We start from the raw sequence: 17,257 nt of genomic DNA on the forward strand, positions 1-17,257 counted from the left end.
GTCCCTTCGTGTTTGAAAGATGCAGCCACTTTCTGAGGAACGTGGTGGATGCGTGTTAGCGTCAGTACAATGCAAACTGAGCTCTCTGCCAAAATGGTGTAAGTTTCAAGATTTAATACACAGCTTGAGATAATAGAAAGGGGTTTTGCATAAGCAAATATCTTTAGGAAGGTGGGTATTCTTGCCAAACATTTTCACATGTAAAGTCAGCAATATACCAATAAAGCTATCTCTCCTCCACCAACGCCAACCTGGAACCTGGTCACACCTGATTGACCATCTAAAACTGGACCAAATATGAACGTTTTGTCCCGGTCTACGTTTTGAAAGAATTTTGTTTAAAAGCATAAAAAGTAGGCCGGTTAGCTCAGATGGTTAGAGCGTGGTGCTAATAACGCCAAGGTCATGGGTTCGATCCCCATACTGGCCGTATTTAGTCTTCAGCTGCAGTGTACGTTTCATGTTCTGGTACAAAGTTTGAAATAATAGGAAGTATGTTGCTCCGCAGAAAAAAATGCAGAATATGGGCATTAATTCAACTAACTGTTAAATGCAAAATGGGCTTTCTTTCATTTCTAGTTATTCCTCTCCACAGAAACTAGCTGGCCGGCTATACAGTCTGCCTTTGTGACTAAGGTTAGCGCTCTCCTACTTAGCAGCAAAACCATCGCATTGGTGAATTGTAAATATCCATTTTTATGCGACCACGTGGCCTAATGGACAAGGCGTCTGACTTCGGATCAGAAGATTGAGGGTTCGAGTCCCTTCGTGGTTGAAAGCTACAGCCACTTTCTGAGGAACGTGGTGGATGCGTGTTTGCGTCAGTACAATGCAAACTGAGCTATCTGCCAAAATGGTGTAAGTTTTGGGATTTAATACACAGATATAGATAATAGAAAGCGGTTTTGCGTAAGCAAATATCTTTAGGAAGGTGGGTATTCTTGCCAAACATTTTCACATGTAAAGTCAGCAATATACCAATTAAGCTATCTCTCCTCCACCAACGCCAACCTGGTACCTGGTCACACCTGATTGACCATCTAAAACTGGACCAAATATGAACGTTTTGTCCCGGTCTACGTTTGGAAGGGATTTTGTTTAAAAGTGTAAAAAGTAGGCCGGTTAGCTCAGATGGTTAGAGCGTGGTGCTAATAACGCCAAGGTCATGGGTTCGATCCCCATACTGGCCAGCTACAGTAATTTAATAAATTGCTGCAGTGTACTATTCATGTTCTGATAGAAAGTTCGAAATATTAGGAAGTATGTTGCTCCGCAGAAAAAATGCAGAATATGGGCATTAATTCCACTAACTGTTAAATGCAAAATGGGCTGTCTTTCATTTCTAGTAATTCCTCTCCACAGAAACTAACTGGCTGGCTATACAGTCTGCCTTTGTCACTAAGGTTAAAGCTCTCCTACTTAGTAGCAAAACCATGGCACTGGTGAATTGTAAATGTCCATTTTTATGCGACCACGTGGCCTAATGGACAAGGCTTCGGATCAGAAGATTGAGTGTTCGAATCCCTTCGTGGTTGAAAGCTACAGCCACTTTCTGAGGAACGTGGTGGATGCGTGTTTGCGTCAAAACAATGCAAACTGAGCTATCTGCCAAAATGGTGTAAGTTTCAAGATTTAATACACAGCTTGAGCTAATAGAAAGGGGTTTTGCATAAGCAAATATCTTTAGGAAGGTGGGTATTCTTGCCAAACATTTTCACATGTAAAGTCAGCAATATACCAATAAAGCTATCTCTCCTCCACCAACGTCAAGCTGGTACCTGGTCACACCTGATTGAACATCTAAAACTGGACCAAATATGTACGTTTTGTCCCGGTCTACGTTTGGAAGGAATTTTGTTTAAAAGCATAAAATGTAGGCCGGTTAGCTCAGATGGTTAGAGCGTGGTGCTAATAACGCCAAGGTCATGGGTTCGATCCCCATACTGGCCAGCTACAGTAATTTAATAAATTGCTGCAGTGTACGTTTCATGTTCTGATACAAAGTTCGAAATATTAGGAAGTATGTTGCTCCGCAGAAAAAAATGCAGAATATGGGCATTAATTCCACTAACTGTTAAATGCAAAATGGGCTGTCTTTCATCTCTAGTTATTCCTCTCCACAGACACTAACTGGCCAGCTATACAGTCTGCCTTTGTTACTAAGGTTAGCACTCTCCTACTTAGCAGCAAAACCATGGCACTGGTGAATTGTAAATGTCCATTTTTATGCGACCACGTGGCCTAATGGACAAGGCGTCTGACTTCGGATCAGAAGATTGAGGGTTCGAGTCCCTTCGTGGTTTAAAGCTACAGCCACTTTATGAGGAACGTGGTGTTTGCATCAGTACAATGCAAACTGAGCTCTCTGCCAAAATGGTGTCAGTTTCAAAATTTAATACACAGCTTGAGATAATAGAAAGGGGTTTTGCATAAGCAAATATCTTTAGGAAGGTGGGTATTCTTGCCAAACATTTTCACATGTAAAGTCAGCAATATACCAATTAAGCTATCTCTCCTCCACCAACGCCAACCTGGTACCTGGTCACACCTGATTGACCATCCAAAACTGGTCCAAATATGTACGTTTTGTCCCGGTCTACGTTTGGAAGGAATTTTGTTTAAAAGCATAAAAAGTAGGCCGGTTAGCTCAGATGGTTAGAGCGTGGTGCTAATAACGCCAAGGTCATGGGTTCGATCCCCATACTGGCCACATTCAGTATTTAGTCTTCAGCTGCAGTGTACGTTTCATGTCCTGGTACAAAGTTTGAAATAATAGGAAGTATGTTGCTTCGCAGAAACAAATGCAGAATGTGGGCATTAATTCCACTAACTGTTAAATGCAAAATGGGCTTTCTTTCATTTCTAGTTATTCCTCTCCACAGAAGCTAGCTGGCCGGCTATACAGTTTGCCTTTGTGACTAAGGTTAGCGCTCTCCTACTTAGCAGCAAAACCATCGCACTGGTGAATTGTAAATATCCATTTTTATGCGACCACGTGGCCTAATGGACAAGGCGTCTGACTTCGGATCAGAAGATTGAGGGTTCGAGTCCCTTCGTGGTTGAAAGCTACAGCCACTTTCTGAGGAATGTGGTGGATGCGTGTTTGCGTCAGTACAATGCAAACTGAGCTATCTGCTAAAATGATGTAAGTTTCGGGATTTAATACATAGATAATAGAAAGCGGTTTTGCATAAGCAAATATCTTTAGGAAGGTGGGTATTCTTGCCAAACATTTTCACATGTAAAGTCAGCAATATACCAACAAAGCTATCTCTCCTCCACCAACGTCAAGCTGGTACCTGGTCACACCTGATTGACCATCTAAAACTGGACCAAATATGTACGTTTTGTCCCGGTCTACGTTTGGAAGGAATTTTGTTTAAAAGCATAAAAAGTAGGCCGGTTAGCTCAGATGGTTAGAGCGTGGTGCTAATAACGCCAAGGTCATGGGTTCGATCCCCATACTGGCCACATTCAGTATTTAGTCTTCAGCTGCAGTGTATGTTTCATGTTCTGGTACAAAGTTTGAAATAATAGGAAGTATGTTGCTTCGCAGAAACAAATGCAGAATGTGGGCATTAATTCCACTAACTGTTAAATGCAAAATGGGCTGTCTTTCATCTCTAGTTATTCCTCTCCACAGAAACTAACTGGCCAGCTATACAGTCTGCCTTTGTTACTAAGGTTAGCACTCTCCTACTTAGCAGCAAAACCATGGCACTGGTGAATTGTAAATGTCCATTTCTATGCGACCGCGTGGCCTAATGGACAAGGCGTCTGACTTCGGATCAGAAGATTGAGGGTTCGAGTTCTTTCGTGGTTGAAAGCTACAGCCACTTTCTGAGGAACGTGGTGGATACGTGTTAGTGTCAGTACAATGCAAACTGAGCTCTCTGCCAAAATGGTGTAAGTTTCAAGATTTAATACACAGTTTGAGATAATAGAAAGGGGTTTTGCATAAGCAAATATCTTTAGGAAGGTGGGTATTCTTGACACACATTTCATATGTAAAGTCAGCAATATACCAATTAAGCTATCTCTCCTCCACCAATGCCAAGCTGGTACCTGGTCACACCTGATTGACCATCTAAAACTGGACCAAATATGTACGTTTTGTCCCGGTCTACGTTTGAAAGGAATTTTGTTTAATAGCATAAAAAGTAGGCCGGTTAGCTCAGATGGTTAGAGCGTGGTGCTAATAACGCCAAGGTCATGGGTTCGATCCCCATACTGGCCAGCAACAGTAATTTAACATTTCATGCAGTTGCAGTGTACATTTCATGTTCTGATACAAGGTTCGAAATAATAGGAAGTATGTTCCTCCGCAGAAACAAATGCAGAATGTGGACATTCATTCCACTAACTGTTAAATGCAAAATGGGCTGTCTTTCATTTAAAGTTATTTCTCTACACAGAAACTAACTGGCCAGCTATACAGTCTGCCTTTTAGACTAGGGTTATCTCTCCTACTTAGCAGCAAAACCATGGGTTTCGTGAATTGCAACAGTATCAATTTATGCGACCACGTGGCCTAATGGACAAGGCGTCTGACTTCGGAAGAAGATTGAGGGTTCGAGTCCCTTCGTGGTTGAAAGCTACAGCCTCTTTCTGAGGAACATGGTGGAGGCGTGTTTGTGTCAGCATAGTGCAAACCGAGCTCTCTGCCAAAATGGTGCAAGTTTCAAGATTTAATACACAGCTTGAGATAATAGAAAGGGGTTTTGCATAAGCAAATATCTTTAGGAAGGTGGGCATTTTTGCCACACAGTTTCACATGTAAAGTCAGCAATATACCAATTAAACTATCTCTCCTCCACCAACGCCAACCTGGTACCTGGTCACACCTGATTGACCATCTAAAACTAGTCCAAATATGTAATATTGGAAATGTAATTTCCACTCTGCTCTCATTTTTTTCTTCAACAAAGCAGGCAGATATTTTGGCGGGTAGTGGACGGGTAAAACCTGAAGGAGTTAGCGATGCAACACAAAGGATGCCAGCTGCCGTAAAACTCCGAAGAAGAAGAAGATATTTTGGCGGGTAGCGAGCCGCGGTGAAATGTGGCGATCATCATTTCCGGTCAGTGCGCCACAGAGTATTCAATTTGAGATGACCCTACCCCGTTGAAATTTACGCACTACTCAAGTTAGTACAGAGTGCCGTAGGTGCACTACATTGAAGTGTACTTCAGGAAGTACGTGGATTGGAACACACTCCAGATTTTGTCATCTTTGCACACTGCCACGCTAGCTTTTTCAGCAAAGCAAAGCTAACCAGCTGCTAGCTGCAGCTTCATATTTAGCCTACAGACATGAGAGTGGTATCGATCTTCTCATCTAACTCTTGGCAAGAAAGCAAATAAGCATATTTCCCAAAATTTCAAATTAGCAAATATTTTCTTACCAAGTCCCACCACGTGTGGAGGAAAAGCAAGCCAAATCGATAAATTCTAAAATAAAAGAAGGCTTCCTAAATGCTAGAATTCTATTATCAGTCACAAACTTTCTGTACAAACTGGTGTTGTTAGATTTTCAAGATTGTTTACCCAAAAAAAAAAAGCCACAGTTGATTATAATTACACAGTTAATGCTCAGAATGTCAGTAAGTCAATTTAGCAGCTCTCATGATGCTGAAATCAAGCTAAAATGCGGATCCGGACCAGTTGTAGGTGGCTGATTTTGTGGAGTTTTAGAATGTTTCATTATGCTTTTACACCCACATTTTTACTTACATTGCAGCACTGAACGAAAAGACATTCTCACTTCTCACCCACAAAACCACCCTGGGTACTGTCAGCGTGTCCTCACATTGTGTTTCTAATTCATTATCAGTGAGGCTGTTCCAGAAAATGCTGCTTGATCACATCACATACTGGTCTCCTCTCTCTCTGGAGCTTATGAAGCAACTTGTCTCCGTCTGTATATCTTACTGTAATCCAGCTGTCCAAGATCATTGGGAATTCTCTCCCAGGGTGGATTTTTGCTTTCAGCGTGTCCCAGATTTGACTGTTCATGTTCGGCTTGCAACGAAGAGATCTAATCTCTTGTTTACACGGCGCCACAAATCTAATTTTTGTTTTGTTCTTGTGTAAATCCAGTAAACAGCATTTGCATTTGAACATGCTGTGTTACCAGTATTCTCTGTGCCATTTATAAGATGTTTTTATCATCATCATTTGCAGCCAGAGTCTTATGCAACGCTTGTTTAAAATCATAGGTGGGAGATGGCACAGACGAAAACAATAATAGCAGAATGGTCTGAATTTTAATTGTCTTTCCACTTGCGCAAATGGGAAATGATTGTGTCAGTTGTGATGTCACGCACTGATGTGCATCACGTCGCTATGGTTACACCAATGTTGTGATAGTGAAGCCCTTAGATTGGATTGGATAGGGAACAGGTCTGTGAGGGTGAGCTTATGGTCTGGGAAGTTGTATCCAGTCAATAAGAAATAAATAGCTGTTAAAACCAATATGTAAAACAAAAAAGGTAGAACTCTAATAAAACCACTATATCACCTTAAATTTGTCTTTTCAGAATATCGCATAAACCTTGAAACCTTTTCTCAAAGTATGGGAAAGATTTTCCTTTTCACACCAAAACTGTCAGTTCCTGCTCCTCTAAATTCAGCTCAGTCCTATATATAGGCCCACTTGATGAGTCCACAATAGCCCTGCTTCTTTACATCGTCATACTGATGACCACAGCGTTGTTAGGAGTAATGTTATAAAACAGGCAGCCAGTGTGTCCTCCTCCCATCTGTTCTCTCTCCTCTGTCTCTATTTCTCTGTGTTCCATGACGCAAAGCCTGAGTGGGAGTGGACAAACCTTCTGCTCCCTGAGAGGACTGAGTGGGCAGCCGCCATCCGCTCTGTGCGCACCAGAGATGGAGGAAGAGATGGAGGTATATGGTAGGGAGGGAGGGGGGGGGGGGTTATTTGAACAACAGTGAGTGGAAGCCTAGAGAGATGGTGACGGCGATTGATACAGAAAAGAAATAACGGGGATGAATGGGGAACAGGAAAAGAGAGAGTGAGTGATAGTACAGATTGTAGGATGGGTTTATTGGAGGGGAGATGTGGATGAGTGAGAAAATGCAGAGAGAAAAAGAAGGGGTGGGGAGGAGGAGGAGATGAGGGGATGAGAGGCTAATAATGGGGAGATAAGCATAGAAGAGCGGAAGCAGGCAGAAGACAGACAAATGAGGAAAGGACCGGTCGGGGGAAAAAAATAGCAGGAATTAGAGTGATAGGCCTTGAATGGCATCTTGCCGGGAAATGATTCTGAGAACAAATGCTTTTCAAATCAACCGAGAATCAAACTGGTGCCAATGCTGGGGTGTCCAGTCAATGGTATCATTAACATGCACATCATAACACAATGCAAATGTTGCCAGTAAAACGGTGTAATTCAGTTATTTACATGATTAGTTGAATTAAAACCTTATCATCTTTTCTTTCATCCAGTCCTCATTTCACACTATTTTTTTTATATCATAACATTCTCGTACTGTAATTGTATCCTCCTACTGTCTACCCCACTTATGATACAGGGTTTAAAGCCCCCTGAGACAAATGTGTGGCTATGAAAATAAGATTTACTTGACTTAAGCTCATTATCTGGTTCATACTGTATGTGACCTGTGGGTATTGGCAATATTATTTTCCTTAAGTAACCCTCATACAATGTATTAACTATGGTTTAGCCTACATTTGAAGGGATTGTTATTGAGCAGTGAGCTTACAGGCTAACTCAGTTCAGTTGCTATAGCTAGCATATCAGCTTTGGTAAAATGGAGAATAATACTGTCTCCAAAATTGAGAGTTTAATCATTTTTAGCCTAACTCTAAAAAATGTCCATAAAGTTTTCATCAATTCAAGCAAAAAAGTTTGAATAACATCCTAATTTGAATCTACTGCTTCTACCCCCAAGGCTATGAGCATAGGCTAACCTAAGCTTTAACAAACGTGGCTATAAAGAAAATGTACTTGACTTAAGTTAATTTTCTGGTTCATATGTAACCTGTGGGTATTGGCTATTTTATTTTCCTGAAGTAACCCTAATACAAAGTATTAACTATTATCAGCTATGGGTTAGCCTACATTTGAAGGGATAATCAAGTTTTTGATTAACTGTACATTGAGTAGTGAGCTTAAAGGCTAATTCAGCTCAGTTGCTATAGCTAGCATATCAGCTTTGGTAAAATGTAGAAAAATACTGTCTGAGTTTAATCATTTGTGCTCGCTAGCTTAACTTTAACAATTTTTCAAGGTCTAAGTCTAATACTCACTCTCCTTTTAGCTCTGTTTTTGGTCTCCACCCCCAAAGAAAATATCAACTCTTGAGATAAATGCTGCACTATTTTCACCAGCCAGTTTCTAACTGTCTGCTGTCTGGTGCTGGGCAGGTAGTAGCCTATACAGTTGGTTCATCAGAGCTGCCTGCCGCTGCTGAAAAACTCTTTTGCTTTTTGTAACTCCAGAAAGTGTCTTGTGACAGTGGTCACTTGGTCATAGCACCACACACCAGTGGTTTGCTCCCAAACAGCCTTGAAAGATGAGCAAAGTCATAGATAAATGCTATGTAAGCCATAGGCCTACTATTTTATATATGTAAGTAACCAAAAACCCTGTAAGCTTACACATGTTTTGCCATTGTGTGCCAAGACACAGTAAAAATACCACTTAGTATGGAGGACGGAACTTGCCCAAATCAAAAAATTACTTGATAAATAAATAGATATGCCATTAAATGTAGCAAAATTAATATTACAAATAAATGTAGGTCGTTCTTAATGAGATAATTTTCCAATCTGCAGTTGCCTTTTTTAAGTTAAAAGTGTCCAATAAAACAATATAGTCATGAATCAATGGCCCTCATAGTGACCTCTGTCTATTTTTTGCTACCTCCCTCTCTTCCTGCCTTCTGCTTATCTTTAGTAACTCGATCCCCCTCATGGTCCATCGGTGGCTATTTTACAATTTGGCTAAATCCAGCTCTGAGGTAACAAGTGACACCTTCTGTTTCCATGCTTCCGGTCGCTAGGCAACCTTAGCAATTATGCCACTGCCAAGAGAGGGAAGGGAGGAAGTAGCACCCCGAGGCCCCCTGCCTCCGTTAATCTTGGCCGTGGCCGGTCAGGCTTCATCCACCATCTAAGTGCAGTGCTTCTATACCAAACCAGTGACGAGGGCCGCTGTAGCATGCTGTGTTTCCTACTGCTCTCATTAAATCAGCTCTGTTTCCTGTGTCATAGAGATGCATTTGGCTGGTAAGGACGCCTATGAGGAACTGATTGGGATTACACCAAAACACTCTGCTGCCCTCTGTTGTTCTCTGTGGTTATGATAATTATGAATAACTGAGTTGTTGAACTGAAAAGTTGAAAAATTATTGTTTTTATAATAATAATCTTTATTCACAGAGCACAAGGTGGCAAATGAATTCAATTAAAATCAGAAAATCAAATGGAGAACTTAAAGGTGACAAAAGACATTTAACTGGACTGTAAAATAGGTAAAATAAATTCCAGTAATTTCATATAAAAGAAACATAGAGACAATTTAAGTAAAATAAAGTGGAAATTGAATAGTTGATATTGACTCAGTAGCCTTATTTCCTAATTGCAAAGGCTCAGTTCCCTCCAGTTGTAAGCTGAGACTCAAAGACCTTTGCCCGAGGATCTCCAGCTATAAGAACGGGCTTATGTGGGACTAAAAGGTCAGACATATAGCAAGAAACGGGGTCACAAAGTGCCTTAAATCAATAAGATCTTAAAATCAATCCTAAAGCATACTGAGATAAAGTGTGAGACTAAAACAAGGTTGTTGTGGTCACAATTCTTAGTTCAAGTTAGAACCCTGGCAACTATACACTCTAACATTGGTGATGTCCCTGTATATATATATATATATTTGGAGCCTTGGGTTTGAATATTTCACAGCTATTTCTCAGCTTCAATGAGCTATAAATAGTACTGTCAGCACTGCTGACTCAGCAGTGATAAAAAAGTATTCAGATTCTTTACTCAAATAAAAAGTAGCAATACCACAAAATAAAGATATAAGTAAAAAGTCCTACATTCAAAATCTGACTTAAATAAAAGTACAGATGCATTATCTGCAAAATGTTCTTAAAGTATCAAAAGTAAAAGTAGCAATTATGCAAAGAGACACCTTAACAGAATACTTTATTATTATGTGTGTTATATTATTGGCAGTGGTGGAAGAAGTACTCCCAGAAGTATTAACAGCAAAATGTAGGTTTACCTAAAGTACATATAAAAAGTAGAATTACCCATTATGCAAAAGAATGGCTCCTGCCAGTGTCACATCATTATATTATAAGACTATTGTTGTTGATGTATTAAAATGTCAGCAGCATTTCATAACTTTATATACTGTGCATCCTATTTTATAAACACATTGTGTTTTTATACTTATTTGCAACTACAGCTGTCACATAAATGTAATGGAAAGGTACAATATTTCCCTCTGAAATGTAGTAGAAGTATATGATTGAAATGAAATAAGCATCAGCAAAGTAAAAAACTTGAGTAAATGTACTTAGTTACATTTTAAAAACCTTAAAGCTACTCACTATGAAAGAATGAAATGTAAAGGGTTTTATTTTACATTATATGGAAATCATTTTCCATTTCCATTGCCATTCATTTTTTAATATGTTACACTGAATAAATTCTATGTTCTCTTTTGCCATCACAAATCATATGTAGAAGATCTTCTTTCTTATGTGTTTAGAATTGAATTTATCATAGAGGAAATCATATTTTTCCAATAGAGACATTTTACCCTAATTTTACATCCTATGGCCGAGGTTTTGGCAAAACAAGCCTTCTACTGGGCAATCAAAAATCAATTGCACTCTTTCAGGTCATCGTGACCTGGCGGTTGATACATACTCATGTACACAATGATCCACTGTGTTGACGTAATCAGGCAGCAATTTCACAATAATTTCACTTTTGAAAGCGACTGCAGGATATAAATCATGATTGTGTTCCCAGAGAGAGGTGCTGTGTTTTCCATTCAGAGTTTCACCACACTTTGTTCCACAAGAATGAACATGACTGGAATAACACTCGAATAGAAACATGCTGCAGAGGAAAATGTGCTTTTAAAGGCCAGCGTGGTGTGGCTAACATCTTATGGAAAAGGTTGCACATGTATATTTAAATTCTCACCCGTGGAGAGAGATTTCTAGCAAGGTGTCGGTAAACCTTCACTTCTTGGGTTCACACAAAGTTAAATGAACTGACATAAAGGATTGTAGATTGGAAAATTATATTGTTTGATACGTAGCCTATGGAAAAAATAAACCTATTTTGTTCCATAGTGATGTCATGTGTGAAAGATCAATGCGGTTTAGGCCACAAGACCAACTTGTGGTCAAAGAAGCTATCTTTAGCAACAGTGTCTGCATCAGCTGTTTAACCTGCATGCTGCAACTTAGATCATTTCTCTTTTTTCCTCTGTAGTCATCAAAAATCTCCAGTTATTCACAGTCTCAAATCATTACTTCATACCATCATGCATTCTGTCATCTCTGCAACATACTGTGTTACAGCATAAAGGGATATTTCACTCTGAAAAAGCATGTGTTTGCCTTTTTTTATCCTTATCTATGACATCTGTGAGTCTGCTTTGGGTCAACACATATGGTGTTGCTTCTTGATATGACATATGCTGTGTTTTAATGTATTATTAATAGTTAGTCAATATCATATGTTATTGTTTTAAAATGATCACAAAACAGAAACAGATTTGTTTGACGAAGTAGCCCGACATATTGGAAAATATGCTTATTGGGTTTCTTGCTAAGAGTTCGATGCTGCACCCGATTCGACTGTTATCAGGCCATTAAAAAGGCGTTATCAGTTGCTATAAGCACCATAGATGTGGGTCATTAGGGGCCTACTACGTTGTAAAAGTGAATATGAAACAAGCAACCCATTCTAACATGTCGTCAGACTGAATGAAACATCACGTTTAGGCAACAAAACTACAACTTCTTTAGGTTTAGGCAATAAAACTACAACTTCTTTTGGTTTAGGCAACAAAACTACAACTTCATCAGGTTTAAGCAATAAAATTACAACTTCTTTAGGTTTAGGCAATAAAAATACAACTCCTTTAGGTTTATGCAACAAAACTACAACTTAAGGTTTAGACAACACAACTACAACTCCTTTAGGTTTAGGCAACAAAACTACAACTTAAGGTTTAATCAACACAACTACAACTTCTTTAGGTTTAGGCAATAAAACTACAACTTTAGGTTTAGGCAAAAAAAACTGTTATTGTTTGGGAAATAAAATTACAACTTCTTTAGGTTTAGGCAACAAAACTACAACTTTTTGGTCCGTCAGTTAGTCCATCACTATAATCCATGACTGAAATGTATTGCTATAAAATTTGGTACAGACATTTGTGGTCCCCAGAAGGTGAATCTCACTAATTTTGATGATCCTCTGACTAGCGCCACCATTAGGTTGATATTTTCAGTTAAGCTTTTTCATGGATTGCTATGAACGTTTGTGGGGCCCAGCAAAAGCCAAATGCTGCCAAAAACATTCTGCCCTAATGCCGCTTTAAGTTGACATCCAGTAGTTTTGTATTGTTGCACATACAATGTACAATACAGCACAGGGTTGTCCAACAGATATTGAACATTTATGCAATAAGTAATGCAGTCACTTTTTAAAATAAAATGTGCTCCTTTGTTTGATTTCCCATCTTGATATGAGCAGTTATACCCCGAATGTGAATATAAATATACATCTTCAGTGGAAAGAGTGCAATTTTAAACCATTTATACCTTCATTCAGCTTGGTAAAAAAATAATCTCTTGTCTAAATTTGACAGTCATTCTTCCTGTACGGGTGTGTTGCCACGGGCCAAGTGCACTGTTGTGTAAACAAGACCTGTGAAGCAATGGGAGAGAGAACCAGAGAATGAGACAAGCATTGCGTAAGTAAGCCTGTGCTTTGTGTTTTTAAAAAGAACGGTGAAGAGAAAATAGCAGCCTGGGAGTCTAAAAGTAACCCCTCCACCACAGATGGCCCCCACGCTTTCCGCCAGTGGGTCAGTGGGTGAAGGAAGAGTGGAGGGGAGTGGAGGCGAGAGGAGAGGCTATGGCCGTACGCCGCTATCCAGGGGAGAGTGTGGGCGACGCGGGCAGCAGGAAAGAGAAAGACAAGGACTTCCAAGGCCAAGTGGGCCGATGGTTTGCAGTATGCACTGCTAAAAACAGACAGCGATGACGCTCAGAGGTCAGCCGGCTGATTTGTCATCAGCTATTTCAGCATTGTTAAACAACTGACGAGGGAGAGGGAAAATATGTTGACATCACTGGTGCATGCTCACATCACTTCTTGTCCCCGCATTCTTCCAATTGTGCAATCATGAAGGCTGAGAAATCAAACACTGTTTCCTGGATTTAAGGTTGAGCCTTATTTGGTAACCATGTGGGTGAATACTTGTGTCATAGCATCACCTTTAGGTGGACTCTGGCAGGGCTGGTTGGTTTAAGGCATATAGGCCATACAGGCGGTCGTATAGGGCGCCACCTTCTGGGGGGCGCTGGTCGTTTTACAGGTTAATAAGTGAATAACTCAGACAGAGAAATGACTAACTCTGATGAGCCAATGATGAACTTTGCGATGAACCTTCTGGGGGGCATTGGTCGCCCTCTAAATGTCGGTGGGCGCTCTTCCTCATTTTCTGCATTGAGGTAACAAATTAACAAATAAAGAAAGTCTTTTTCATCTGCCCAGCCGCACTTATTTGTTAATAAAAGTGTAAATTGTAGTGAAACGGACTAAACACTTGTGAGCCAACAATATCAGGGACCAATCATGAAAATAAAAAAATCTTAATTTTTGTCTTAAAACCATTATGATGTCTGATGTGTGTTGCTGTTTACAGGGCTCTAGGGTTAGGGTTCAACCTCCCAGAAACCTAATCCTAGACTGCTGCCATAGGCGGGAGCTCCAAATCTGAATTTATTTATTTATTTATTTATTTATTTATTTGTTTGTTGATTTATTTATTTTAATTAAAGAACAAAACATTGTAACTTGCACACTTTGCTAATGTATACAGTATGTCATTGCACACTTTGCTAATGTACATAGTGGGTTATTCAATGTTTATAATTTAGATTTTTTTATGCTAGTTGTAGTAGTCGGGTATATTTATAGTGTATTCCAATATTCTTTATATTTTGCATTCTATGGATATATTTCTCTTTTTGTTGACATGTACATTTGATGTACTGTTCCTGTGCATTGCTTGGATCTATCTATCTATCTATCTATCTATCTATCTATCTATCTATCTGGTCTCTGGTCCTGCTTCTGGCCAGTGTGTCAACCAAGTTCCCCTCTTCTCTTCCTCTTCTCTTCCTCTTCTCTTCCTCGTCTCTTCTCTTCTCTTCTCTTCTCTTCTCTTCTCTTCTCTTCTCTTCTCTTCTCTTCTCTTCTCTTCTCTTCTCTTCTCTTCTCTTCTCTTCTCTTCTCTTCTCTTGTCCTCTCCTCTCTTCTCTTCTGTCCGATCTGTGAATGTGGATATGTCATCTCTGAATCATGGGACAGTGTCTATTTAAACCTCATAAACAAATGATGAATAACTCTGATGAGCCAATGCTGAACTGCAGTGAACTCTTACATACAGTGGAATTACTTAGACACAAACGTACGGCAAATGACTAAACCCCGATTGAGGAAGAGAGAAACATTTTGGACTTTTGACCTTTGACGGGAAATGATCGTACCACCCTGTAATGCAGTCTTAGGGTTTAACAAATGACGCACTTTTGTCTATTAGGTGTCACAGAAGAATGAACAAACACCTCTCACACACCTACTCTCGGCAAACACTACTTACAGTAACACGTAGAACCTGCTCAACCTACACTCCACATGATCCGTGCAGTATCGGTGAGCCGCCAGCAGAGAGCAAACAAGGCTGCTGCTTACACTGGAGCTGTGTTTGCTGAGGCGGGCACGGGAAACATGATGCAAATTCCAGTGAAAAAGCTGCAAAATAATCACTGTTTAAAGACGGACGAGCTACATTTATGATTAGTCAGTCACTCAGCAAATTCAAACTCCCCCAGTACACCATTGCTATTTTGCAGAGGTGTGTTGGATGTGGGAGTACTAACCATTGAAGCATGATATAAACTAGAGTATAAAGGGCCCCTACCTAATCTTGGGGCTCTATGTCAAAATCTAGTTTTACTACCATAAATATTTCAGGTGATATTATGCTAACATGCTGCATATTTCTAAATACAGTAACTTTAAGGGCTGTCAATCACAAATTAATCACACATTTTTTATCTGTTCAAAGATTTGTCAAGTATTTAATACTCTTATCAACATGGGAGTGGGCAAATATGCTGCTTTATACCAATGTATGTACATATTTATTATTGGAAATCAATTAACAACACAAAACAATGACAAATATTGTCCAGAAAAACCCTCACAGGTACTGCATTTAGCATGAAAAAATATGCTCAAATCATGGCAGGCAACAACAGCTGTCAGTGTGTCAGTGTGCTGACTTGACTATGACTTGCCCAAAACTGTATGTGATTATCATAAAGTGGGCATGTCTGTAAAGGGGAGACTCGTGGGTACCCATAGAACCCATTTACATTCACATATCTTGAGGTCAGAGGTCAAGGGACCCCTTTGAAAATGGCAATGCCAGTTTTTCTTCACCAAATTTTTGCGTAAGTAAAACTGAGCCCGCTATAATCATAAAATCGCAAGTTGCGTTAAATGCGTTAAAGAAATTAGTGGTGTTAAAACGAATTTCCGTTAATGCGTTATTATCTCCTTAACTTTGACAGCCCTAATAAATTTGTGTTTAGTCAAATAATCATAAATTTATGACAGCAAAGTAGGGGCTTCTTATTCATGAGGAAGATCACTGGTTAGTATCTGGTGCTTCCAAGAGGGGGGCTCAATAGGGACCCACAGCTAATGCTTGTACTGTGGGTTAATACGGCCCTGATATAAAATGGGCATTTTTGAATACGGTTTAACTTAACTCAAAAGATATCCATCCTTCAGAGAGGCTTGTAATCTTGTTTTATGTCATCGGAAGATTACACACTTTGGGTGAAGGTGACTTTTTCTTTAGGATCTTTCAATTGAAAAACATTTTATCTGCCGTTTATATAGGATCTAGCTTAATTTATTTTTTGAATAATAATAATGGCAATTATAATGGCATTAATCATAATAATAATAATAATAATAATTATATTTATAATAATAATTATAATAAAATTAACTTTATTTGTAGCACGTTTCTTAACAACGTTACAAAGTGCGTCACAACAACAAAAAAGAGTTTTGTAATCATGGACTATTTTCAAGAGAATAAACCGTAATGCTTAACAGTGTTTACTTCAGGATGACCATCATCCAAAGTCCAGAGGTTGTATTAGTAAGAGTAACTCTAACAACACCACCCACCTCCACCATACCCACACCATGCTGTTCAAAGGATTTGTGACTCAATCTGGGATCTCTTCTCTGATGTAATCCATTTATTCCTTTCCTCTACAAGAGTAAAAATGCTGCCCTCTTGTGGCCAAAGATGATCAAGATAAGAATCCCCAAAAATGAGTCAAGCAGCCTTTTTAGTCTCTTTAATTTGACACATGATCAGAACAAGGATGTACTCTTTCTTTTATCAGGATTTTGGACAGTTTATATATATATATATAAGAAACGCTTACACAGGGGTTACACAGGCCTTGTTGCTATATTCAGCAACAAATTGGATTTGTATTGAGCTTGACCTGGAGCCAAGCCACAGGTTCCTTGGAAAGTTAACCAGGTCATTGACCGGAGGTGTTAAGTGAGAAAGCCTCTCACACACAAACAAGTGAGCCAGAAGCTTTTAAAGGCATAGCATTCTACAGCAGCAGAGAGATGAGCAAAAACCAAAGTTACTATAATGAATCTAATACATTGATTTTGCATTTACGACCGCAGGTTTTGAAATAGACACAATCATTTCTGGGTATGGCAGCATGAGCAGCGATAGCCACCATGGTTGAACAGGCAAAAAAAAAAAGACACACCTGCAGAAAACTCAAAATGCCATTGAATTAAATGAGTGTCAAAAATGTTATTCAATGAACAAATATTTAACACTGTCATCTGAAAAAGTTCCAGTTATGTGCAGAATATATTGAATGATTAAAAAATA

General features: G+C 39.3%; 9 non-coding genes across 9 annotated transcripts; all 9 read left to right on the top strand.

Annotated features, from left to right (window-relative positions):
- Positions 1 to 356: 356 nt before the first annotated feature.
- On the top strand, positions 357 to 430 carry trnai-aau. The gene has a single exon. It is a non-coding gene; the product is annotated as a tRNA-Ile (tRNA).
- Positions 431 to 702: 272 nt separating this feature from the next.
- Positions 703 to 775, top strand: trnar-ucg. The gene has a single exon. It is a non-coding gene; the product is annotated as a tRNA-Arg (tRNA).
- Positions 776 to 1,116: 341 nt separating this feature from the next.
- On the top strand, positions 1,117 to 1,190 carry trnai-aau. The gene has a single exon. It is a non-coding gene; the product is annotated as a tRNA-Ile (tRNA).
- A 686-nt stretch (positions 1,191 to 1,876) lies between these two features.
- Positions 1,877 to 1,950, top strand: trnai-aau. The gene has a single exon. It is a non-coding gene; the product is annotated as a tRNA-Ile (tRNA).
- Positions 1,951 to 2,230: 280 nt separating this feature from the next.
- trnar-ucg lies at positions 2,231 to 2,303 on the top strand. Its single transcript has one exon. It is a non-coding gene; the product is annotated as a tRNA-Arg (tRNA).
- A 333-nt stretch (positions 2,304 to 2,636) lies between these two features.
- On the top strand, positions 2,637 to 2,710 carry trnai-aau. The gene has a single exon. It is a non-coding gene; the product is annotated as a tRNA-Ile (tRNA).
- A 279-nt stretch (positions 2,711 to 2,989) lies between these two features.
- Positions 2,990 to 3,062, top strand: trnar-ucg. Its single transcript has one exon. It is a non-coding gene; the product is annotated as a tRNA-Arg (tRNA).
- Positions 3,063 to 3,397: 335 nt separating this feature from the next.
- Positions 3,398 to 3,471, top strand: trnai-aau. The gene has a single exon. It is a non-coding gene; the product is annotated as a tRNA-Ile (tRNA).
- A 692-nt stretch (positions 3,472 to 4,163) lies between these two features.
- On the top strand, positions 4,164 to 4,237 carry trnai-aau. Its single transcript has one exon. It is a non-coding gene; the product is annotated as a tRNA-Ile (tRNA).
- The last annotated feature ends 13,020 nt before the right edge of the window (positions 4,238 to 17,257 follow it).

The sequence above is a fragment of the Sebastes umbrosus genome, chromosome 16 (assembly GCF_015220745.1).
Source record: "Sebastes umbrosus isolate fSebUmb1 chromosome 16, fSebUmb1.pri, whole genome shotgun sequence".
Lineage (NCBI taxonomy): Eukaryota > Metazoa > Chordata > Actinopteri > Perciformes > Sebastidae > Sebastes > Sebastes umbrosus.